The sequence below is a fragment of the Pinus tabuliformis genome, chromosome 3_1, assembly GCF_031772625.1.
Source record: "Pinus tabuliformis cultivar Carrire ecotype Pingquan chromosome 3_1, CPIR1, whole genome shotgun sequence".
In the NCBI taxonomy this organism is placed as follows: Eukaryota; Viridiplantae; Streptophyta; class Pinopsida; order Pinales; family Pinaceae; genus Pinus; species Pinus tabuliformis.
The window spans coordinates 860,074,322-860,101,470 of record NC_142301.1 but is presented as its reverse complement, the minus strand read 5'-3'; the positions used below and the strand labels follow the sequence as shown (position 1 = coordinate 860,101,470).

General features: G+C 39.0%; 1 long non-coding RNA gene across 1 annotated transcript in view; it reads right to left on the bottom strand.

The window, feature by feature from the left end:
• LOC149190294 (uncharacterized) overlaps positions 1 to 14,566 on the bottom strand; it is a 46,809-nt gene extending 32,243 nt beyond the window's left edge. Inside the window, exons 1-2 of the long non-coding RNA XR_016256480.1 lie at positions 14,516 to 14,566; positions 14,237 to 14,383 (exon numbers count right to left, since the gene is read on the bottom strand). This is a non-coding gene — a long non-coding RNA (uncharacterized LOC149190294). The remainder of the gene's footprint in view (positions 1 to 14,236; positions 14,384 to 14,515) is intronic.
• Positions 14,567 to 27,149: the final 12,583 nt, after the last annotated feature.

Here is a 27,149-nt window from a genome sequence, read left to right as displayed (position 1 = left end):
TGGTTCATAGAGATAATAGGATAACCCTTTCTCAATTTAACTTGAGGGACTCAGCGCCTCTTTAGTGGTTAACACAGCGACCTTGCAGCCGTTAGAGCCACAATCTCTGCAGTGCCGGAGGCATCGAGTGAATAGAACCTAACAAAAGGTATCGTTAATCAAGCTTTTGTTCACTTCTTGTTGGCCTTTGTATCACAACCTACTCTAGAGACTAGTTCCGAAACAGTTAAGAGGAAGGTTACACCTAGAATAGGCATCTAACTTAAAATTAACCAAGATTTTGCATTTCACCTAGTTGATAAGATTTGCACTTCATTGAGGTTAGTTGAGCATTTAAGCATCAGTCGTTCATCCGATTACTTGACCTCTAATTAATATAAAGCAAGAAGTTGACTTGATAAGGCACTGGTCTGACATTCAAATCTAATCTAATTGTTAAGTCTTGCTAAAATTAACCAAGTAGCTAGGCCATTCATTCATGTCTCCCGAACTTGTTGGTTGCCAACTTGTCTTCTATCTTCACATTTCCATAAGGACTACCGCCCATAGCCTGTTGTTGGGAAACAGCTAGAACAAAGAGGTCGGGGATCAAAGTGACAGCCCCTGACCTGAGTCATTGTCGCAGTGCTTATACAATCTGAGCGACAACACAACTAACCATTGGTTCTCTAGGATTGGCACCCATACATCCTCATACCTAGGTAGGGCCCAAAACATTGCCCTAAGAGGTTGATGCAGCTAAAAGAAAAGGAAAGAGCAAATAATGGCCACAATGTAAAACAAAAGAATATAAAAATGCAAAAATATGGTTGGGACATACACATTAGCACATGGGAAAAAGCCTAGCATGAGCTCTACCTTACGAATTATGGCCATCACCTAATTCCTGAACACATGTTGCTCCTTCACGCCATAAAGAAACCCTTGCATGTCCCAACCCTTGATGGGCAACAAGATGCCTCGTCATTAAGGAGGTAATAACTATCATACATCATACAAAGGAAGCTCTAACCCTTTGAGATACGAGCAATAATACAAAGAAAATCAAGAAATAGTAAAGGGCGAATAAGAGGGGTTAACTCATGCATCCATGATTGCTCCCTCCTCACACCTATACACCAAGGATGAGGATCCCCATCATGCTAGTCCCTTTGACCATCGCACTTAACCATGAAGTCTTCTCCCCTCTGTTTCATCATTATTATTCACTAACACCTATCAATTAAAGGCTGGACCAGGGAAATGTTACTTCCCCTTAGGGGCTGAAAACGCCTAATAGGGTTATCCATTACCCACTCCTGCCTAGGGCGGTAACACCATTACGAGTTCAAAGCCCTAATTTTGGAAGGAAAGTCTTATTTGAAGTGTTAAATAGCCCTTTGCTTTCAATCTTGGTTCACTTGGATGCAAAAAATGATTATTGTACCTAATGACTGGTTGCTTTCACTAGACTCTATGTTGTGATTGTCAACTGGTTTAGTAGCCCAAGTCTTGGGCACCTTAATCACAAGTACTCAAGGCATTGGAGGACCATATTGACACCCACAGGTGAGGCGTTGAGAGCCTTGGGTCTCTAAGCCATACCAACATGACTTTTGCACCCAAGGACACCTCTTGCACCAAGATGTTCTGCCACTTTGCAGGCTATCTGATGATTCTTCAATATGACATACACTAAAACCCAGCATGCCCATGGTCGGCCACAGGACTCTTAGAGATATAGAAATTGATCCATAGCCTATATGACGATGGTCTCACCTTCTAAGACATGGGAGGGCTAGTAGCACCTGGAAAGCCCTCAACGTTGGAGCAGATGTGGGCACATTAACCTGTTGGAAACTCAAGAGACCACATTCTAACCCGCAAGGTGAAATTTGGGGCCCACAGAGAGAATTTGACATAAATGTGAAGGTAAACCTTCACACCATGATTTTAGAGAGCTTCTACACCACTCATTGCACTCTAAAGCCTCAACATACCTCATATAGCCCTACGCATGGAGGACATCAGCATTCGGCTCACACGTGTGGGAATTTCACTTGATTTTATATTTTGGCTAAAGGGTTGGCTTGTAACCCAATTTATTATTGTAATTTTACTTGAGATTTAGGGACTTTTAGGCTAATTAGACATTGTTCCTCCTCATATAAATAGAGAAGATCATCTTGTTTAGCATCATCACTTGGTCTTGGATATTTTGACCTCTTGATATTTTTGACCTCTTGTTCTAATAGGAAAAATGTGATCTATGAAGAGAATTTTGTCTTGAGCTTTTGTTCTTCTCTTTGGAGAAATCACTTTAGATCAAGAATTTGTTGGAAATAATACTGAGAGGGGGGGTGAATCAGTATTATCTAGCAATTTACCAAATCTTCCTTATTTGATCTTTTGAAATATTCTTGCATATCAGTACCATAAAACAATGAGCATGAATAAAGAAAATAGACAGTCACACCAAAGAACACAAGATGTAAGGTGGAAACCCAATGCGGGAGAAAAACCACCTGCTGCAATATGTCTCTATCTTCTTTCAAGAAATTCTTTTTACAATGATTTTGTACTGGTGCAGTCCTTTACCAGCACGCAGGCTGCAACCTGCAAAGAGCTACAACTCTTTCTCATTTTCCAGATTCTCCTGGAAGGGAGCTACAACCCCCTACTTCTTTTCATGAAGAATCAAATGATCAACAAGTATACAACAGATACAGTCTACTACAGATATCAGATCAGTAATTACATAAACAACCCAGAACACCTTATGAACAGAAATATACAGTCAACAGATCATCTTAAGACAGGGACGCATATTTTCTTTCTGTGGCCTGCGACTGAACGCAGTATACCTTATGCTGTTCTGCGTGCAGACGCACTGTTCCTTTGCGCTTTTCTGCGACCGACGCTCCCAGAAACACTATCGCGCCGCGTCTTTCGCTTCAGAGACGCACCCAATACCACAGTCGCGCCGCGTCCTTTGCCTCAGAGACGCACCTGAGTTTTTACTGTACTGCGTCCCGGCGCACTTTCCCTTCACTGAATCTGCGTCCCTTCAGATATAGAAGATAAGAGGACTTCAGAACCAACCCAAACACTCAGATCCACAGATCTGATCATGCGCCATATAGATCGTAGTCCATTAGAAGATTTGCCCTTATAGATTTGGACTAGATCTCACCAAGAGATGTTCAACCAAGATGATGCTAAATCCAAATGAACTCCTTTGCTTTATATAGGCAAGCTTCTCCCCAAAGCGTGGAACAATACCACGAGCCGACACCATAGAAGCACAAAATCGTCGGCTAGATACCACACAAGAAACCCCCACGTGCTTTTCTCCGCCTTGAAATGTGTGCACTGGGCGGACGCACCTCCTGAACGGCTGGCCTGCGTCCCTGGACGCGGGTTCTGTATGGTATACCTGCGGGGACGCACTTGCTGAACATATTTCCTGCGTCCTTCTTGATTTACCACCTGAATGAGTTTGCCATCAAGGACAACACCTGAATCATAATGCCAACAAACTCCCCCTTTGGACTTGATGGCAACCACATAATCTTCAGCTTCATCATTCTCCCCCTTTGACATCAAGGGCAAAGGGTATGCTCCCCCTAAGCTCATGCTTCTCCAGATCTGTAACCAGAAATCCATCATGAAGGAGACAGAGACATATTGCAGCTATTTCCAAGATCTCCTTCTCCATAATGCCAACAATGCATTATGTGCTCCCCCTGAGCCTATACCATCAATAGGAAGATGATCAACAGTGAGATGATGCATCAACAACCCCCAGCTTTTGCCTGAGGTATTCAAAAGTGTCCCTGGGCAATGGTTTGGTGAAAATATCAGCAACTTGTTCCTTAGAAGGAACATACTCCAACTTGACCTTCTGTTCAAGTACTTGTTCCCGGAGAAAATGGTACTTGATTGGTATGTGCTTGGTTTTTGAATGCATAACCGGATTCTTTGAGATGTTGATTGCACTTGTGTTGTCACATAAGATAGGAATAGGAGGTGTACAAGTGATTTGATAATCCTGCAAAGTTTGCATCATCCAAAGAAGTTGGGTGCAACAAGATGCAGCAGCAACATATTCCGCTTCAGCTGTAGACAAGGCAATTGAACTCTGTTTCTTGCTGAACCAAGATACCAGTCTGGGACCCATAAAGAATGCACCACCACTTGTGCTTTTCCTGTCATCCACGCTTCCGGCCCAATCTGCATCTGTATAAGCATGAAGAGTGAGATCTGTATCTCTAGGATACCATAGGCCATAATTTTGAGTCCCTTGAAGATATTTGAAGATTCTCTTCACTGCTTGAAGATGAGTCTCCTTTGGATTTGCCTGAAACCTTCCAACTATTCCAACTGCATGCATGATGTCTGGTCGGGTACCTGTCAAATATAGTAGACTTCCAATCATAGATCTGTAGGTTGGTTGATGTACTGCTGCAGATTCGTCATTTGCACTGAGACTACATCCTTTGACCATGGGTGTACATACTGGTTTTGCATCTTCCATGCCATATTTCTTCAAAATCTGCTTGAGATACTTGGTTTGAGATAAAAGGATTCCTCCTTTCTTTTGTTGGATTTGCAAACCAAGGAAGTATGTCAGTTCTCCTAGCAAGGACATCTCAAATTCTTTCTGCATGACCGAGGCAAAGCTTTGACTCATAGCTTCTTCATTACTGCCAAAAATAATGTCATCTACATACACAACAAGTATTAGTAATTTGTCATTTTCAACTTTTATATAAAGATTGTTATCTGCTGAACCTTTTGAAAAACCTTGTTGATGAAGATATTTGTCCAACCGGTAGTACCAAGCCCTTGGAGCTTGTTTGAGACCATAGAGAGCCTTTTTTAATCGGCATACAAGATTTGGATCGTTTCCAAGAATGAAACCATCTGGCTGTTCAATGTACACTTCTTCATCCAAGTCTCCATTCAGAAAGGCTGATTTCACATCCATTTGAAATACTTTGAAGTTCTGACAACTTGAGAGAGCAAGAAACATTCGGATGGCCTCAAGTCTTGCAACAGGAGCAAAAGTTTCTTCAAAGTCTATTCCTTCTTGCTGTGCATACCCTTTACAAACAAGTCTGGCTTTGTTTCTAATTACTTCTCCATTTTCATTCAATTTATTTTTGAAAACCCATTTTGTTCCGATAACATTCTTATCCTTTGGTCTAGGAACCAGCTCCCAAGTGTTGTTCTTTTCGATTTGCTCAAGTTCTTCATCCATTGCTTTCACCCAACATTCATCTTTGCATGCCTCTTTCACATTTTGTGGTTCAGTAGAGGAGAGTAATGCCAAATAACTTGAAGCTTCTGCAACTGTTCTTCTAGTTTGTATACCTGCTTCTTTTTGTCCCATGATCTGAGATTCTGGATGGTTCTTTTGAACATATCTGGATGGAGTCTTTTCTTCTATTCTTGTTCTTTCTTCTGCTTCTTCGTGAGGTCCTTCTTGAGATTGTTCTTGCGGTTCTTCTTCTTCATCATTCTGTCTTTGAGGGTAGCTTTCATCTTCTTCAATGTCTTCACGATGTATTTGCCTAGGAATGTATCCCTTCTCATCAACCACTACATCAATGCTGTCAACAATTCTGCCAAGTCTTTTATTGTAGCATTTGTATGCTTTGCTATGTGGAGAGTAGCCAAGAAGAATTCCTTCATCTGCTCTAGGATCAAGTTTGCCAAGCTACTCCTCAGTATTCTTGATATAGCATTTGCTCCCAAAGATTTTGAAGTGCTTTACCGAAGGAGTTTTACCACTCCAGAGCTCATGAGGAGTTTGAGTGCTGTTCACTCGGACATTTGTCTTGTTGAGAATAATAACTGCCGCATGTGCAGCTTCACCCCAGAAGGTTGCAGGAGTTCCTGATTCATCAAGCATAGCACGAGCCATTTGCTGGATTGTTCTGTTCATTCTTTCCACTACTCCATTTTGCTGAGGAGTTCTAGCTGTAGAAAATTCTCTCCTTATCCCATGTTCATCACAGAAATCGAAAAATTCATTTGAAGTAAATTCTCCACCTCTGTCGGATCTGAGGCACTTAATCTTGTGACCTGATTCATTTTCAACCAAGCTTTGAAGGATTTGAATTTTTCGAAAGCTTCATCTTTGTGCTTCATAAGTCCTAACCAAACAAACCTGGAGAAATCGTCAATAAATAATATCAAGTATTCCTCTCCTCTAGGTGTTCTTTTTCTGAATGGTCCACATACATCTGTATGTACTAGCTCAAGAGGCATGCTGGCTGATCCTTCTTTCTCTGGAAAGTTAGTTCTGGTCTGTTTTCCAAACTGACATGATCTGCATATGGTGTTGTCAGGAATTTTGATATCTGGAAGATCGCGAACTGCCTGATATTTGCAAGCTTTCCTTATTTGTGAGAAGCTTAGATGTCCCAACCTTCGATGCCATAACCAGTGCTCTTCATCCTTGCTTAGATAGCATTGTTGTTGTCCTTCATCAAATATGTATAGATTATTTGGAATTCTTTTTCCTTTGAGAACTGTTTTACCTGTATCAAGATCACGAACAAGACATCCATTTGATCTGAATATAACCTCGGTTCTTTGATCACACATCTGGCTTACACTTAGAAGATTATGCTTTAGTCCATCAACAAACAAAACATTTCCAGCCTTAACATCTTCTTTTAAAGGAGCAATACCTTTTCCTTTTATAGTTGCAGGAGTATCATTTCCAAAAGAGACTTTCTTTCCCTTTTCTAAATTAGAATAAGATTCAAGTTTTTCTTTATCACCTGTCATATGCTTTGAACATCCACTGTCAATGTACCATAGATTTTCTTGTCCTTCTGCATAGAATGCTATCCCACATCTTTCTGTTTGAGGTTCCTTTATTTTCCATGTTTTGGTGCCTGAGGTTTGTTCCCTTTTTTGTTCTTGTACCTTCTTTCCGGAAACCTGCTTCTGCATTCAAAATCTTCATGTCCAAAATTATTGCAAATAGAGCATTCAACTTCATTTTCAAGAGCTGAAAATTTGTTATAGGTCCTTTTTGTAATCCCTGTCATACTTCTTTGCTTTTGAGCTTCCCTAGTCATGATTGTTTTATACGCAACACATTGAGCTGCTTTGTGACCAAAGTTATGGCAAGAAAAGCATTGTCCATTGAAGAAGTTTCTGCGATTATTGAATCTACCAGCCAACTGATTGTAATTTCTATTTTCATCTATTCTTGAATCAAATTGGAAGATTTTACCTGTGGCTGGTTGTGGCTTTTGTTCACCCTTAAGCTGGATTGCCCCTGATAGTTTCTGTTTGACGTTTGTCCCTGCTTTACCTGATGATCTTCCTTGTGCTCTTGCTCATTTCTTCTTGCTGCATCAAGATAACTTTTTGAAGTGGATGCTTGAGAAGTTTCTCCATTATAGCCCAGACCTGTCTTACTTAGTGGAGACCGTTGCACACTGATAATCTCATTCAACGTTTCAGATCCTTTGACAAACTTGAGATTAATAGTTTTTGTTTTCTCAATTTCTTTTCTAAGACCAACAATTTCACCTTCTAATTTTTCAAGATGTTTTTCCTTTTCATCAATCTGAAATTGTAGAGTATCAATAATCATGTTCTTTTCTTCTATACATCTCTTGAGTCTAGTAATTTCATCATAAAGGTTATCCACATCTACAGCATCCTCATAATCATCATCTTCAAATGCCATTAACAATCTATATTTGTTACCTTGTTCATCTTCATCACTGTTTGATAAGCCATCACTATCTTCATGGGTGTAGTAGCTTTTCTTATTTGCACTCTGTTTTTTGTTCCATCTAACTGGTTCCTTTCCTTTATCCTTATAAGAGCATTTTGCAGCATAATGACCTACTCTTCCACAAGCAAAACATTTGAAAGGTAGCTTACCTCTGAACCTTCCAAAACCCCTTTGAAGATTTCTGACAAAATTTGATTCTTCTTCCTCTTCTTCTGGAACATGACTTGCTTCATAGTGATCTTCTTTGCCTGATGCTTTAAAAGCAGCTTCCCTTCTGTCTGATGGACCTCCCTTTCTCATTTCATAAGCAGTTAGAATTCCATGCAGCTGAGACATAGTGAGAACACGGAGATTTTCTTTTTCTTCTACTGCAGATACTTTAGATTCAAACTTGGGGGATAAAGATCTTAGAATCTTTTGAACTACTATAGTCTCTTTTATTTCTTCACCCAAATTTTTCATACAATTAACAATCTCATCTACCCGAAGAAAATAATTAGCCACACTTTCATCATTATACATCTTGAGAGTCTCATATTGAATCCTGAGAGTTTGAAGTTTAGCTTCTTTTACCTGTTCATCTCCTTCATAGCTAGTGATCATTTTGTCCCATATCTCTTTTGCTGATTTGAAGTGCATGACCTTCATGAACTCTGTTTGAGATATACTTCCTAATAGAGTACTGACTGCTTTTGCATTTGTTTCATACTGTTTTTTCTCAGCTGGATCTGTAGGAGTAGCTGAAGGAAAGGCATAGCCTGATTCTACAATGTTCCAAACTTCTGTACCAAGAGATTGAAGATATGCAGTAACTCTTACCTTCCAATAATTGAAGTTTGTCCCATCGAAGACGGGTGGCCTGATTGATGCTTCTCTCTCGTAGTTGCTCATGATGAACGATCTACCTTCAAGCGATCAAGCTTTTCTGAAGGACCTGCTCTGATACCAATTGTTGGAAATAATACTGAGAGGGGGGGTGAATCAGTATTATCTAGCAATTTACCAAATCTTCCTTATTTGATCTTTTGAAATATTCTTGCATATCAGTACCATAAAACAATGAGCATGAATAAAGAAAATAGACAGTCACACCAAAGAACACAAGATGTAAGGTGGAAACCCAATGCGGGAGAAAAACCACCTGCTGCAATATGTCTCTATCTTCTTTCAAGAAATTCTTTTTACAATGATTTTGTACTGGTGCAGTCCTTTACCAGCACGCAGGCTGCAACCTGCAAAGAGCTACAACTCTTTCTCATTTTCCAGATTCTCCTGGAAGGGAGCTACAACCCCCTACTTCTTTTCATGAAGAATCAAATGATCAACAAGTATACAACAGATACAGTCTACTACAGATATCAGATCAGTAATTACATAAACAACCCAGAACACCTTATGAACAGAAATATACAGTCAACAGATCATCTTAAGACAGGGACGCATATTTTCTTTCTGTGGCCTGCGACTGGACGCAGTATACCTTATGCTGTTCTGCGTGCAGACGCACTGTTCCTTTGCGCTTTTCTGCGACCGACGCTCCCAGAAACACTATCGCGCCGCGTCTTTCGCTTCAGAGACGCACCCAATACCACAGTCGCGCCGCGTCCTTTGCCTCAGAGACGCACCTGAGTTTTTACTGTACTGCGTCCCGGCGCACTTTCCCTTCACTGAATCTGCGTCCCTTCAGATATAGAAGATAAGAGGACTTCAGAACCAACCCAAACACTCAGATCCACAGATCTGATCATGCGCCATATAGATCGTAGTCCATTAGAAGATTTGCCCTTATAGATTTGGACTAGATCTCACCAAGAGATGTTCAACCAAGATGATGCTAAATCCAAATGAACTCCTTTGCTTTATATAGGCAAGCTTCTCCCCAAAGCGTGGAACAATACCACGAGCCGACACCATAGAAGCACAAAACCGTCGGCTAGATACCACACAAGAAACCCCCACGTGCTTTTCTCCGCCTTGAAATGTGTGCACTGGGCGGACGCACCTCCTGAACGGCTGGCCTGCGTCCCTGGACGTGGGTTCTGTATGGTATACCTGCGGGGACGCACTTGCTGAACATATTTCCTGCGTCCTTCTTGATTTACCACCTGAATGAGTTTGCCATCAAGGACAACACCTGAATCATAATGCCAACAGAATTGGCACTAATAAAAATTGAGCCAATTTTTTACGGTCATTTGTCATTCTTTCAGTGAAGTTTCCACACTATAACGACAAAAGGAGGTCTCACTAAATGTCATTTCAGGTACTGTTGTACTATTGACATTTAAACAATCGTCAAAATTCCGACCATTGTTATCGTTTGATATTGGACATTGCATCATTGGAGATCATCATCGACAGTTGTTATTTTCAACACATTATCATCAAATGTCCAATGAATTTTTCTTGTAAGGTTCATCAGATATCCGATGAATTTTCATCAGAATGTTCGTCGGATATCCAGCAAGTGTTTCTCAGAATGTTTGTCAGATATCCAATGAATGTTTGTTGAAAGGTTCATCAGATATCTGATGAATGTTTGTCAAAAGGTTCATTGGATATCCAATGGATCTTTCATTGGGCATCCGAAGGATATGGGTCTGTCAGATATTTAAAAAAAAAAAAAATAACAGTCTTAGTTGGCTCTCTATCTCCATATTGAGAAAGGGATCTTTTGCACCTACTCCCATTTCAAGTAATAAATTGGGGTTCAAATATGAAGTACCTTGGCTTTGTTCTCAAAACGCTTATTGGATTTGTTCTTGGTGGCCTTCCTTAGTTGGCACATTGACCTTATTAAATGTGTACTTGAGGCAAACCTGCTATATTGGTTCTCTTTGTCATATATTGCTGTGGGAATTTTGAAAAAATTCAAAGAGAAACGTTTCAATTTTTTATGGAAAAAGAATAAAGGAAAGAACTCAATACCTGTGTTACAATGGGATAGACTGGCTAAACCAAAGCTGTTTGGAGGATGGAGACTGCAGAATACACATTAATTTGGCAGGGCCCTCACAACAAAGAAAATTTGGAGGATTATTAAAATGATGGTCTCTGGAAGCATGTTATTCTCGCCAACTATATTGTCCCCCTGTTGATAGAAGATTGTATAACGCTAACAATCAAACCTACTGCTAATGTATCTATTACTTGGAAAGTCCTCGCATTGGCCCACCTTGTTCAAAATTGGCTTTGCCAGAAATTTGGCAATGGAAGAAGTATCAGATTAGGGTTTGGTTGAAAGGTAGGTTGTAACTTGTGAGGGTCGACATAGATTATCAGAGATTTCTTGGTTTAGATGGTCCAATACTAGAAGAGTGGTACATTTTCATCAAAAATTTGCAAAGAAACTTCATTACGCTGGACATAGATGAAAACTTTTTGGTCAAAAGATCCTGCAGGTGGAGATTAAACTGCCAAGTTAGGAATCAGGATACTCAACTAGCTTTTTGGATGATCCAGAAATGGCTACCTGGTGGTGGAAGCCTGTTTGGATGCTCAGAAGTTGATCCACAAGTGGCTAACCTGGTAGTGGAAGCCTGTTTGGAAGCTCAAAGATCCTCCAAAATCTAGGATTTTCTGCAAGCTTGATTTAGCAAACAAGATTCTATTTTAGGATGTGCTCCAGAGGAGATCATGGCAAGGTCCCAGCTTCTAAATTGTTTGGAGGAATAACGAAAAATCTGCACAGCATATTGTTACAAACTGCCCATTTACTGAGGTATAGAAAGAGTTTATAACTCTAGCAGGAGACAATGGAAAGTGTGGAGAATACCTCACTAGTGTACTTAAACTCCAGGTGGAAAACACTTCAATTGCAGATCATAAGGCCCTTCCTTGTATTGCAGCATGAAGAACCTGGTTGGCAAGGAATGCCACTATTGTTGAAGAACACTCTTTCACCCCAAAGTTTTCTATAAAATTAGGTATTGTTTATGATGAGATTAAATTGGTTCCAAGCCCAAAGCCTGTGAGACAGAATAGGACTTTAGAAATACACATAAAGACACCTTGGAGTTTCTTTGATGGTAAATGTAAAGGAAACCCTTGGGGGTGTGGTGCAGGAGGTGCTTTATTTCTTTCTAACTTACTTTACTTCTCATTCAAATTGGTTCTTGGGAAGGGGGCTCAAATAATTGGACAGAACTGAAAGCCTTGGCAGCCTTGTTAAGAACTGCTATAGAGCAAGCGGTGAACTGTTCCAAGTCTTTAAAGATTCAAATTTGTCAATTGATTGGATAAATGGGAAAACAGAAATGCATAATATCTGCCTCCACCCAGTGATGGAACAGGTCAGTCTTCTTAAAGGAAATTCCAATCAGATATCATTCACTCACATATATAGGGAACATTATGATCTGGCACTGGGCAGACAAGGTTTCAAACCTGGGAGTTCATGTTGCTAAAATTTTCTTAAAAATGGCAGTCAACAGGACAAATGGGGACCAGCCCCAAGAAACCTGGGCTTCTCTTACATAACCTTGCTTTTCACTGTGGATCAAAATGACAACAGCACCGGTCTTCTCCTTGCTCTTTATAGCCTGTTCTGGAGGTGTTCTGCTTATCTCATGATAATAGCACTTTTTTCATTTGATCTTTCAAATAGCTTTATTTCAGCATTATAATAGGCATTTTTGATATGTATAAAATAGAATCATGCTATACAGAATGTTGGTTTTAAACCTTTTTTGGACAGTATTAGGGACGGTTATGGTCTATTTAGTTTTTGTTCTCAGAAGCAAGTATAAGATGTAACTTCTTTAATCTTGAATATAAGTGTCAAAACCGGTGCCACGTATGTCAGGTTAAGGGACATCCAACATACATACATCCCCCAAACCATTCAGAGATATCTCCCATTTCAGTATAAAAAAATTTAGGTGATATAAAGCAGATGCCTCTGTGTTCAGATAACGTATAACATTTTTATTAGAGCAAGTTTCTCTATTTTCTATAGCAGAATTTCCAGGTGCAGGAGGTGCTTCCTGTTTGATAGTCATATTGGAATCATTTCTTGACTAATTCTGACCTGACAGAATCATTTCTAGTGACCAGATCCAGTGCCAGTTATATCAGAATTGCAATTAATTACAAATGACCAACTCGGATGGTTATTCCAAAGGCATGTGGTGACTACCAGATTCCAAGCCATATCAGAACGAAGGTCCAAAACCACCAAGGAGGGATCAATTCTGGTTTCGTTGGTGGTTTCCAGTTAGGTTACTCATAAACAAAGCAAGAAGAATATTGAGGCTCACTGGAAAATGATGCAACAGGACCAAAGAAAAACGAGAATTCATAATGCTTCTCACATTAAGGGATATGAAAACCAAACATGAAATATGAAAGATTAAAATCTAAGGTATCACAAAGATGGCAGGCTCCAATGAAATCTGTAAGAACAGAGTTAGGGTAGCATGGATTTCAACAAAGGCACTGGAGTAGTGCCCCTTCCACATAATCCTCGGCAAGATCATATGGTGCGCTCCAATGCAAGGAGTCCACCACTCATGAGTCCTACCACTCAAGGTCAAGGAAAAGAAACTCTGAATTGATGACTTGCTACTCAAAAGAAGCATGGAGACAGGAACTTAGGACAGAGGAAACCTATATGTGTCTCTACGCTCTACTAGAGCTACACTATCTATTAGTTCTATGACGTCCAATCTAGGCTCTAGGACAAGAGCTCTTCAAGAGTCTCTCAAAGAATGACAACCTGTCAGGACAATGTCGAGAAGAGGTTCAAGACCTTACCAATCTGATAGCTAAAAAAGTATGAATCTCTAATTGTCATTTCCAGCCCACAGTAGGAAGCTGGAAAACAAGATTGAAATGATCCACCTGGAAGAGTCTAGATGCGATGGGCCACATAGGGCCTATTACTTGCACCACCAGAAAACTGAACAGAAGAAACAAGTGATGCATCTGATGGGGTATGTCTGAGTACATCCCTAAAGAGGCTGAGATTTGTGCCCTAACACCTTCCTTATAAAAAATGCTAGGCATCTCTGGTCTGGTTATGGGAAAAAAGTAGTGAGGGAGACTCTCAAGTTCCTGTAGAAGGTGGCAGTACTTCCCTTCAATTGTGTAATAGATGGACATCATAAGAGATAAGACCTTCGTGTAATGCTTATCATATTGTTACGAATTGGGTGACAGACAAACCTATACAGCAAAAATTTGTTGAGCATGAGATTTTAGCACTTGGAAACCTAGTGAAACCAATAAACCAACTCTTTTAAAAGACTCGGGGTGAACATGTAAGAAATGTGCAGGTGAACCATAGACCCTAATTCCCTTAGTTACTCTATCTGGAAAAAAAGAAAAATAATCAAGTACCAGTGGGCCTTATAGATGTTGATTGACACATGGACGGAAAAATGCAAGCCTAATAATTAAATAAGAACACAACTAAACACCTGACAAACCTTGATCACTTCTAGATCTTCTGGTTATCCAAACATGCTCGGAAAAGAAACATTTAAATACCTGATAGAAAGAATATGAATTATGGAAGACTGGTGAACTTGCCACGCGCCATTCCAAAACCCATCAGAAATAAGAATTCCATCTCCATTCTATTTATTTTTTCGCTGCTCACGCTTCCTACCCGCGTAATACGAATTCCTATAATTTCTGTTCACAAAATCAAAACCGATATTAAAATTTTGAGACGGATGAAAATAATGGGATTTATAAAACTGCTGAAAAACAGAAAATAGAGAACGTAGATGGTGATTAAAGTATTGAATTCGAGAATTCGCTTACAGGTGTTCGAGGAACATGACGGTGGTGATGAGCAGCCTGTTCCTATAATTTCTGTTCACGAAATCAAAACCGATATTAAAATCTTGAGACTCATGAAAATAATGGAATTTATATAACTGCTGAAAAACAGGAAATAGAGAACGCAGATGGTAACTAAAGTATTGAATTAGAGAATTCGCTTACAAGTCTTCGAGGAACATGACGGTGGTGATGAGCAGTCTGTGGGCATTCACAGACGTAATGCGGAATTGCGGATGGAATTGAATGAGGCGGTCGATGTAAGCATAGGTTGACATACTTCTTCAGACCTCTCCAGATGCTGCTCTATAGAGATGTCTGGCACCTGCCTCTGGAAAATCCCTTTTAGAGGAGCAGCATTGGTTTATTTACAGAGATATACAGAATGCTAAGGGTACTGCCCTTAGCTAGACAACTCCTTGACAACTCCAATTGGAGCGAGCAGGATTTCAGGGTGGTTCCTGTCCGAATCCTTAAAGGCATTAAGAGCCCAGGGTTGAGAGTAATAGCGGTCGAGGCATGTTGTAAGCACACAGCAAGCCACACCTATTCCAAATGTACCAGATCACTTTAAAAGTCGGAACAAGCTTGTCAAATCTCCAATTTAAAACTTACAACCAAAAAAGCATGCCATCTTTTAATCCCATCTTTTAAGTAATCATTAAGGAGTTGTTTATAACGCGACTTTTTGAAAGTCTTTCCGGCGGATTTTTCCGGTCAAAATCCGGCAAGAATTATTGGAATCGCAAGTTTGATAGCTAGTTTCTGCACAATGAAAGCGTCCCAGGAGTTTTTAAGGGTGCTGAATCCAAATATGCAGTTAAAAAACCATTTTAACTGCAAGAAATCAAGATTTGACCTCAATTCTTCCGCCGGATTCCGTCACCGGAATCTTCAAAAAGTGCATTATAGACAAATCCAATCATTAATACTTTAATAATTTTTTCAATTAAAGATTAATACGTTGAATTTATGGTATTTTTGTTTGATGAAGCATGTTTTAAGCGCACACCAAAAGCCACACCTGTTACAAATGTGCAAACAAAACTAAAAAGCTTGTCAAAAACCTTGCGGCCAAAAAAGGCATGTCATCTTTTAATCGCATCTTTTAAGTAATTATTAATATTTTAATACAATCTTTTAATTAAATACTAGCATACTCCCAAATCCCAAATGGGGAAAGGGAACACCGAAGGCGTTTATGTTTTTTTCAAGGATAGGGTAAATTTGAATGGATGTATGATGGGAGAGTGTGCTTTGGAGGGTAGTTAAATACATGTTTATTATTAAATTAATTTCTTTGGATGTTTTTAAGGGAGCTTTCAACGATAATGTTGTGCTGATATATAAAGAGGTTATGTTAAGGACTATTGGATAAGGAGGAAATGGAGTTTCATTATTATGTATTGATATTTTTGTGAGTCATATGCATAATTTAATTAAAAGTTGAAAATCATTGGTTTATATGAGATCTATATTTTAAAGTGCACAAGAGAGTCTTCACTTCAACAATTTGTAAGAGTCAGTGATTTATCATATAAAATAGGGTTCCAACCATAATTCATATGAAATTCATCCATAAAAGGATAACGAGAAACCTTATAATTGAGTTAACTATTGAAGCACCAAATTTCTCATGTACCCTTTGTATTATTTCTTATTGTAGTCAAACTATTTCACAAAATTTCATATAGAATATTCAGGACATGAATAATTGAATAGATTCATGCCTCTTGTATTTGTTATAAAAGTATGAATTTAGTATGAGAAAAAATACTATGAATAACTATGTTTGTGGGCTCACAATCAAGTTATTTGGTCAAATTGTACTTAAGACGCATTCTAGGATACATTGTTTTGTTGTTCAAACCTTTTTTGTTAAGGAACATTGAAGAAAGCAAAGGACCAATGAATGAAAGTAACTCTTTTCAACTGTAATTTTGCAATCATTTTTACTTTTTAATTTATCAAAAATGTTAAGAAATGATTGGCTTGTGAATGATAGATAACACATCCATCTCACAGAGAAAGGGTTTAAATTCTATAACAAAGCTCAATTTCTTCACTTATTCCATAAAGAAATATTTACTGTAGAGAAGTGCCCTATGTGAAATAATGATACATATGCAATGTTCCACAAGTGTGGTGTTTGAGAGAGGATTTGTGCTTTCTTATAATTTCCAATACCACCACCCTAAATCTATACATGTCACACTTCTCTATTACCCCTTATAATGTAAATATAAAATATGTATTTTTTATTATAAAAAAATTCTAAATAATAGTAATTTAAAAAGCAAGATGAAATAACATAAATCCCGTGATAAAAAAACTCATACTATGCAAATCACTCCACTATATTGATGTTAAATATTGTTTAAGAAAAACCTTGAAAGAGATTGTGAAGTCAAAAATGGTTCTTATGCATTGGAATGAAGGGGTCCATTGGATGTCAAGACACATCACTTATCATGAACAATTCTACATCAAACTATAAAAACATCACACATACTCATGAAAACACTTTGATTATATCTATTTGATTAATCAAAGAGTTCAAAAACCTCAATGAGCCTTGAAATACTATCATTGTTATGTTTTAATCATGAAAACAAGATTGAAAATTTTGTCATTTCCTTCTCAATTTCATATCTCACAATAGGACCAAAGAATTCGGTTTCCACAACACCATAATATAATAAGTTCAATTGACACTAATACCATATTAAATTATGGATATTTAAACTTCATCTCAAATTACTAAAGTGAATAAGGAAAAGTATGTCCAAATCACTTGAAATGAAATTACATTAATGCATGTCTCTTTTCTTCTTGTGGTTCCCTATCTCCCCTCTGCAAAAAAACAAGGTTTTATTGGGTTCCAGTCTTGGCTCTTTTTCATACTTGGACCATTTACTCCTCCTTTTTGTCTGTTTTTTGGTATGTCACCTGAGTTCCCATCCCTGTATGTCATTGGTAACCTACAAGCCTCTTCTAGTACTCTACTCCTATGTAATATGATTGTTCTCCTCTCTTTCCTTAGAGAAAACTGTATTTTAGGCTCTCAACCTTCCCCTTGTGATATAGTTGACCTCGAATTAAATTCTTCATGTATGTGGAAGTTGGGATTTGTTGGCCTTTTTATCTTATTCAGGTGGCAATGAAGATTCACAAATAGACTTATTCAGGTTATGGGGGTCACCCTTCATGCTTGTTGTGCTCCCATCAAGAAGAGACCTTGAATTTGGATATCATGGAAACTAAAATGAAATTGCATGAATAGATGAACCTCATCACCATCCTAGAGGAAGAAATACAAGAGCTCAAAATCAACATGGCTCACTAGGCAAATGAAGTTGACACACTACGCTAGCAGATCGAAGCTCTTCAAACCTAAAATTCTTCCAGGACAAACACCAATGCTAAGTCTAGTGCCTCTAGTAAACGCAAAGGAACTCTTCTCCCGGACCTCAACAGGCCTTTAGTTGGGGATCCTAACTCTCTCTTGGGATGAGCTCAAAATTCAAATATGTTTTCCTTCTTGGGCAGTTTTGTAAATCATTATCATATCAACACTCTGTTTTTGTATGTCTTCAAGTTAGGATTTTGGTATCAGTAGACATTTCCTCTCTAGAGGATCAGTTTGTAAGAGCAATCAGTTACTCCAATTCCTGAGTATATGCCACATCTAGGCACAGATTTTAATACAATACTACTCACTTATGTATTAAAAAAAAAAAAAAATCACTTATCTCATTGAATGTATTGAAAGTTATTTTCCTAGATTTGATGAACAATATTATTTGGAACTTTGATGAACAATATTAATTTGGAACTTTGATGAACACTATTAGTTTGGAACTTCATAAAGAGGTTTTACCAATGCATATTATTCCTTTTATTTATGATTATTAATCTTGTTAAATGAAATGCAAAAATATAGCATAATCTTAGCTTGAATGTTCAAAGCATAAATAATGATAACACTAAAGCTCCCCATATGGTAGCTATCAACTTATTTGAGTATATAACATAGAGTGGATCGACATGAAGAATGAAGTGTAGGTAATTTATTCATACCCTATCCTAAATATTGTGTTAAAGAATTTTGGATGACTAGTAGATGCACTATAGTAAATTTATGTTTTGAATATTTTAACAATTTAGTAATGAGATGAATGGGTATGTAGTTTTTTTAAATAAGCTAAATGTTCTCCTTCTTATTAATTTTAGAATATAAATGGATTAATGGATAAGTAGTGTGATGTATATTTTGAATGGTTATAACATGTAATTTATCATAATAAAATATATTCCCTAATTTTATTTGTCTATTACATTTATCAAGGATGTTTTTTAGGGAACAATTCCTAAGCAAATTATAGTTTTTTTCACTTACATTCTATTGTACTCTCATTTTTCATTTCCTAAGTATTACATCCCGAAGCAATGGGGTGTAAAACATAGCAGAGATTAGACATGTTTTCAGAACAATGGATGAGTACGTAAAAGTCGAAAACCTGGAACCCTGAAATCCTGCTTCTCCTCGTGAAACTAATTATAAAAGGCTCCAGGGACCAGAGATCAGAAATTTGTCAATTGTCAAAGTCGGGAGCATCTATTGATAGAACCCCACAACAGAGAATGGAGACCTAGCAATCTCGTATCCTCGTAACTTTTTGCTAACTTAATCCTAAAAAAAGTCAAGATTGCACCATTCATAGTCAGGGACCAGGCATTTTCTCATTCGACATACATATGGAAACACAATATGGAGCAAAGATAACGTCAACAAACTGCTCAATGGAAGTTGAACACATGGCTGACAATTTCGAAGTTTTCAGGAACATGAAGGACCTAGATATAAACGACATTTGGAACAATCATGGGTCGACATGTGGCTTAGCGAGCATCAATATTGCGCCATCCCGGTCGTAGACCCCAGAGGAGTAAGAACCCCATTTCTAATGGAATTCTAAAGGGAGTCAGGCTTCCAGGCTTTAGGGGGGCAAGGCGCTTGAGCTACCCGGTTATAGCTCAGTGGTGACAAACACTGCTTCCAGTAAGGGGAAGCCGCTAAATGGCAGTGAATTTTCCACATGTCACAGTTATCAACGAATAAAGAGCGGACATTTATTAAAAGGATCATTTCCCATCATAAATCAATAGCATTCGAAAGGAGTTCCGGTAGGTGGACAAACATGGTTTTTAAGCCAACGCTACCCCCCGAAAGGTCAGAGTCAACAAAGCAATATCTACAAATCAATGGTCGTTATTAATTCCAGGGGCATGAGCCTTCAATCCAACTCCACCTAGGCAACCCACTAGGAAGATTAAAAGGGTCCGACACATGTCAGGTCAACGTGCGAAGAACATCAGCAATGAAGACCGTTATCAAGCGAGCTTGTCAAGAAGCGCGAAAATAAATTGATGTATCTCCTTTCCACCCTTGTCCTTTGCCCAATCTAGTTCTACCATGTATCTTCCCTGCACCATCTAATTATGTTTCCTGCCTAAAATCCCCATGAACTAACCATTATAATATGCACGCTGATTGTTGTAATTTAAAAAACAAAAACAACTTTTCTATTTAAAACACTCTCATGCACAAGCCATTCCATGTTTTAGAACCTGAAGTCGTGAGTTATCCTTGACTGGAAACCCATATCGTAAGAGCTTTGTTGCACCATCAGCTTTCAACTTCCTCTGCTCGCCAGGTAATTCCTAGGTACCATGTTCCTGTAAAATTGGAAACCATGATTAAATTAAAAAAGGACTCATCAAAAATCTCTAAGCAACAACAACCAAAACCCTTTGGCCATTTTGAACCCCTCATGGACACCGAAGGGGAAATTCATGACCCCTTCTGCCCTCTAAATCTGTCTAACCTTCTTTTTGAATTTTATGGTTGTTATCTGAACAAAGAAGACGCTTTCTATGTTATTAAGTCTGGGCTGTGTGAAAATTTGGAAGCCCAAATTTCTACTGCAACAACTGATTATGTTTCTTCTATTTGTTAATTACTGAACAAAATTATTTATTGTTTCCTACAGTAAACACCGAAACTAATACACTACAGCCTTCACCATCTAAATAAAATACGGAAATAAGAAATTGAACAAGAAAGAAATACATCACATCTACACAGTTATTTTTGGACAAATGTCCCCGAAAAACCTAATGTGGGAAAATCGGTGTAGCAGTTGAGGGTTTTATTATTATGTAGTAGTAATTATGAGTACAATTTGTTGTATGCCTAATTGGCTATCATAGATAGAGATAAACTGGACAAAACAACTAGTGAGATGTTCTCACCCTATCCCTGGAAGAATCTGACTCTGATCTCACTTGAATAGAGGCTCTACATCCCTTCTGCGCATAATTGCATCAACCCCACGCAGTCTCTGCGTCACCTCTGTTAGGGACTGCACTTCTCCTCCTTCTAACCCTTTACTGACCAAAAACTTTGATTTCCAACCTCTCGGTCTCACAACCCAACTCTTAGCTTCTAAAACTCTATTTCCTCGATAGGAATTTGATCTCCCTCTAGGCTCTGCACTGTCACTGCGTCAAAACTGCATGGGTCAGCATCAGCCTCTCTCTAGATGTCGTTCTGTCCTCTTTGTCTTGTACTCTCTGACCTAGGGAAACTCCCTACTGGATACTATCCCTACCCCTCACTGCAAAACATCACTTCAAATTTCTCTCCGACAGCTGCTCTGTTTCAGAAATTTGATCTTCTGATCTCCACTTGTTGTATCTTCCAAATGCCCATCAAGCCTCCTCTTATAATCCTTATGTTGAGAACGAACGGCCAGAATTAGATTCTAATTAATGGATTAGATCATTTTTGGCTTGATCCTCGTCTTATTCTAGAAGTTTCACCCACAGTTAGATTAATATCCTTTAATTATTTTAATTTACTTAGGCACCCATTAAAAATAATTAATTATTTTAATAAAACTGCCTCCGGGTGGAATTTCCCAAAACGATTTCTGGGTATTGTAGAATGCATGTGTCTAAGCCTCCCTGCAAAATTTGAGACTTAGAACACATCCGATGCTACCAGAAATCAACACTCCCTCTTAGCGAGGAATGTGCTCTAACAATGCAACCCGTTGAAGCATCACTTTATTCTGTAACATCTCCTTCTGCGTTGTTGATGTCTGACATCCAGTCCACCAACTACTGCGCAAATGGTGCATTTGTACTGCTACTGACCCTACCACTATCAACACTGCAACTCCCTCTCAATTCTGCATTCGTGTTGATGCTGGCATTGCCACTGCCAATGCTGCATCTGCATTGCAATCTCCTCCAATTTTTGCTGCTATTAGATCAGCAACGGAAAAGCATCCTAAATTACTGAACAAGCGTTCAGTATGATGCGTCTCGTTGCTGGAGTTCTGACTGTTGCTAGTCTCTACGCTGACCCTCTGAAGCCTCTGCGTTGCTGCTGACTCTGCTTTATGCCAATTGCACTGTTGTCAACTCTAGCTCTGTGTTGCTCAGTCTCTGGAGCTCCTAGCCACTGAATTATCACTCCAACACTCCTTTGTACCAACTGACACTAATTTAGGTTCCCAAGGTATTGATCCGGGAGGTGGGCTCCTAAAGGATCCTACCCAACTGCAGTCCTTTCGAACTAGAGTTCTAGATCTCCCCACCTCCCTCCTGAAGATGCCTAGGCTGCCATGGTGAACTCCTCCTCCTCAATCTTCGCGGATGCAATCTTCGAATCATGCTTCTCATCTTTGTCCTTCTTCCTTAGAGGACATTGTGTTGTGTAGTCATTGAATTCACCACACCTTAAGCATTTGATCTTTGAAACATATTCCTTCTTATGCTACTCATGTTGCCCCTTGGATGCGAGGGTTGTATTCTCTTCCTCGTCCTTTTGCTTCGACCCACTGTCGTTGCTTCCGTCAAGTTTACACTTGACCAAGTCTCTCCTCGGCTCCCCTTGCTTAAGAGTTGCCCACATTCCATCCCCATCTGGAAAAGTCACCCTACCTAGGATGCTCTTGACAAAAACTTGCCACTCCTCAGAAACTGAATTTAGGGCCATTCTTACCATCTCAGAACCTTGAGGTGTTAACCCCACAACTGTCATCTCATCTTGGGTCTCTTGAAGCTTAGTGAGGAACAGATCAATGTATTCCCTCTTCTGTATCTGCATAGATCTCATCTTCTGCTCCAAGTACATCTTCCATTGCTTGGAAGATCCCTGATATAGCATCAAAAAATCATCCCACATCTCCTTGGTAGTGTCTTTGCTAGTGATCTAACATACTATATGATCCTTCACTCCTTCGAGGATAATTCTCTTGGTCTTTGCCATTTCTCCCTTGTACTTCTTGAGCAGATTTGGATTTGCAGCTCAGCTATGATGTTGTCGACGTAGATCTTGAGAAAATGCTCCTTTAGAAGGCATGACATCCTTGCCTTCCAGATCACGTAGTTGGATGCCCCATCCAACCTATCCTAATCTCTCAATCCACTAGATGCCATCTCTGTCAATCAAAAAATTCAAATGACCTCCTCTCTCCTGTTGTTGCTCAGCAAATGAGAATTCAAATTCCCTGGCTAGGAATTCTCTTAGGAAGAAATTCCCCCAAATGTCTCTTCTTCCCTGTAACCTCTTTTTGCCTAGAAGTTGCCTGCAGAAAACTACGTCACACCAAAAACCCCTCTTCATTGAAGCTTTTACTGTGCTTCTCCCTCTGCCGCTGACAAATCTCGATCTGGAAATCCTGCCTCTCTGTCGACTCACTCAAAGAGAGATTTACCATGAAGATCTTTCCCTCCTAGCATGAACTGCGCAATCCCTCTGGGAATTCAAATTACTGCCTCTGTAGGAATTTCAAACTCCCTTCTTCCTTTAGCGTTGGGCTCTTTTGGAATGCTCTCTTGTTTCACTTGCAGCTCTGATACCATGTGAAAATTTGGAAGCCCAAATTTCTCATGCAACAACTGATTATGTTTCTTCTATTTGTTAATTATTAAACAAAATTATTTATTGTTTCCTATAGTAAACACTGAAACTAATACACTGCAACCTTTACCATTTAAATAAAATGCGAAAAAAAGGAAGTGAACAAGAAAGAAATACAACACATCTACACAGTTATTTTTGGACAAATGTCCCCGGAAAAACCCTTTGTGGGAAAACAGGTGCAACAACTGAGGGTTTTATTATTATGCAGTGGTAATTATGAGTACAATTCATTGGATGCCCAACTAGCTATCCTATATAGAGAGAAACCAGACAACACAAGTAGTGAGATGCTCTCACTCTGTCCCTGGAAGAATCTGACTCTGATCTCACTAGAATAGAGGCTTTGTGTCCCTCTATGTCATCTTTTGCACAAAATTGTGTCAACCCCACGCACTCTCTGGGTCACCTATTCTAGGGACTGCGATGCTCCTCCTTCTAGCCCTCTGCTGACCAGAAACTTCGATTTCTAGCTTTCTGGTCTCACACCCCATCTCTCGGCTTTTGAAACTCGATTTCCTCAACAGGAATTTGATCTCCCTCTAGGCTTTGCGCTGCCACTGTGTGGGTCAGTGTCAGCCTCTCTTTTGATGTCGTTTTGTCCTCTTTGCCTTGTACTCTCTGGCCCAGGAAAACTCCTCACCAAATATTATCCTTGCCCCTTGTTGCAAAAGGTCACTTCGAATTTCTCTCCGGCAGCTACTCTGCTTCAGAAATTCGATCTTCTGATCTCCACTTGATGTATCTTCTGAATGCCCATTAAGCCTCCTCTTATAATCCTTCTGTTGAGAACTAACGGCCTATATTAGATTCTAATCAATGACTCAGATCATTTTTGGCTTGATCGTCGTCTTCTTCTAGAAGTTTCACCCACATTTAGATTAATACCCTTTAATTGTTTTAATTTCCTACTTTTAGACTTAGGCACCCATTAGAAATAATTAATTATTTTAATAAAACTGTCTCTCAGTGCAATTCCCCAAAACGATTTTTGGGTATTGTAGAATGCATGTGTCTAAGCTTCCCTACAAATTTTGAGACTGCATATCCGATGCTACCATAAATCAACCGGCTATACCACCTCATCACCCACACCATGTACCATTTACCATAATTCATAGCCTGGCTAATGGCTACATTTGTGAAGGAGAAAAATTGTTGTATTTCTTCCACCGAGTAGAAAATTTTGGGGGTCACCCCTGAATTAATTCATGACGTCTTCCTTTATCCAAAAACCCCAAAGCCAAAAATTTTTATAGAGACTACACTCTCATATGAATACGTTGGGCTCTCAGTTGGAGAGAAATAATTCTTTCACCAATTAATTATGGCCGCCAATGCCCAATTGCCCGTCAGCTCGAAAACCCTTCCCGTCACCCTATTTTTAGAATCTGTGCAACCTATCCTTTTTGTTATCCTATGGCTATTCGAGGATGATGATACGGTAAACGTCTGCAAAGGAGTCTTAGGAATTTTACATAAAATGATGAAGTCAAATGTTACCCTTGATATACCCTCTTTCCTGGCCAAAGCCATCAAATTCCAATGTGAACATTTTCACCTTGCTTCCTCCTTCAGTTATTACTCTATATTTGTTTTTTTTCTTCTATACTCATACGGAAGAATTTGAGTACCTAGGCCTCAATTTCATGGACTCCCATAAACAAAGGAAATTTGTGGTGGACTGGGATAGTTCTTTGAAGAAAAAACCTGATAATGAAGGATTTACTCATTTTATCTCTACTTTCATGACCACTGGTTACAAAATTATCAACGGAGACTCCCCTCCTAGAATCTTATGCCAACAGAAAATGATCCTTCAGCTCAGCAAAGATACTACGGTGGGTGACTGGTATTGGTTCGAAGATTATATTGAAATACGAGTATATGGATCTAAATTTCCTCCCTATCAATTACCCATATTTATGCCCATGAGAATTTTTGCTTTGGAATTCATCAGATAAAGCTTAAATACATACCAGATCCATTTTGTCCAAGCCAAAAAGAGTCTTATGTTTAAACTTCCCATGACAGTGGGCCCATTCGTTGTGAACTCTAGGTAGGAGTTCCAACAAGTGGAAATTATGTTGAAGGAATTGAATTTTGAACTTGGAGAAGTATGGCATTATGATCCTCATGGAATTATTTCTAAAAAGAGAAAGGACATCAATGCTTCTACTTATGAGCATGAGTTTAGGCTAGAATTAAAATGGAAGGCTAACTCTGATTCATGGCCTATCAACACAAAGATGGAGATTGAGACACCGAGCGTTAAAGAAAAGACTCAGAAAAGAAGAATTGATGAGGAAGGGGATACTAAAATGGAGGATGCATCCTCAACTAAGAAAGAAAAAATTCAGGAGCAGGGAGAAGAAGAAATCAAGGTGAAATTGACTATAGAGAGGTCGAATCAACATGGCTTCTAGGTGCAGCTAGAGGACCCCAACAACCTACCACCTCTAATTCTACTGAAGTGGAAATCTTGGGTTCTGTGGAGGACACATCAGTGGTAGGTCCTAAATGGGAGGAAGGGAAGCTAATAGAAGAAAGAAACAAAAAAATTTGGGATGAAATCTCATCACAGTTTTTATCCCACTTAGTACCATATTAGACCAGGCTCTTGAACGCGATGGACCTAGAAAGAAGAAAAATGAAATTCTACCTATATCATCCCTCAGTGTAGACGCTCCCCTTTGGACTAGAGTTCAAAATTGTGGACTTGTCTTTCGACATGACCAGTTTCCCATTGCAGGACAATATTAACTTACATAAGCATGTAGGGGAGATGTTATATAGCAATTTAAGCAAGGGATCCTTGATTGTTAGCAAGGTCGAGAAGCTGTTAGAGAAATCAGAATGAAAACTACAAAGAACTGATCATCAAGATGGGAGTGGATCCTAATGACAAAGCCATTGTAGAGGCTATTATCAAGGACTCGTATTCAGAAATACACTCACTCAGGTAACAACTTAAAATGCTTGTTGCAGAGCATGTGCAGACCAGGGAATTAGCTCAAGTTGAAAATGAGAAGGAAATCATGGCCAAAGAACTAATTCAGAGGAATGATGAGGCAATAACCCTAAAAGTGTGGGTGACAAAGATAAAACAACAGATATAGTCCCATCTTTGTGTCGTGGTTGTACTAAACAACCCGCAAAATCCCATTGAGCAGCTAACCAAAGTTCTCATAGAACTGCAATTGTCGGAAAATGAGCGGAAGAATGTTCAAATCGACTTGGAAAACATCAAACACACACTAGAAAATAAGGAAAAACAACTCCAATCCACTCAGTAAAATGTAGATCAAATAAACAACAAATATTAGGCAACGCAGGATGAAATCAAAGTGTTGGAGAGCAAATTGAAGGGTAATATGGCCCTGATTGAAGGCAGACAAATAATATGGGAAGAAATAATCTCAGAAATGAAAAAATTATGGGAACATCTAAAATTGGTTGAAAAGCATAAGGTTGCGGTAAAAACCATTGAGTTCTGCGTCTAGAAAGCCAAAGAGGAGAATGTTAAGAAGGCTAGCGTTGCTGAGAGAATTATCAAACTCCTAAATGAAAAATCAGTTGATGAATTAAGGGTGATAAACATCATTAACAGGACTGGTGTAA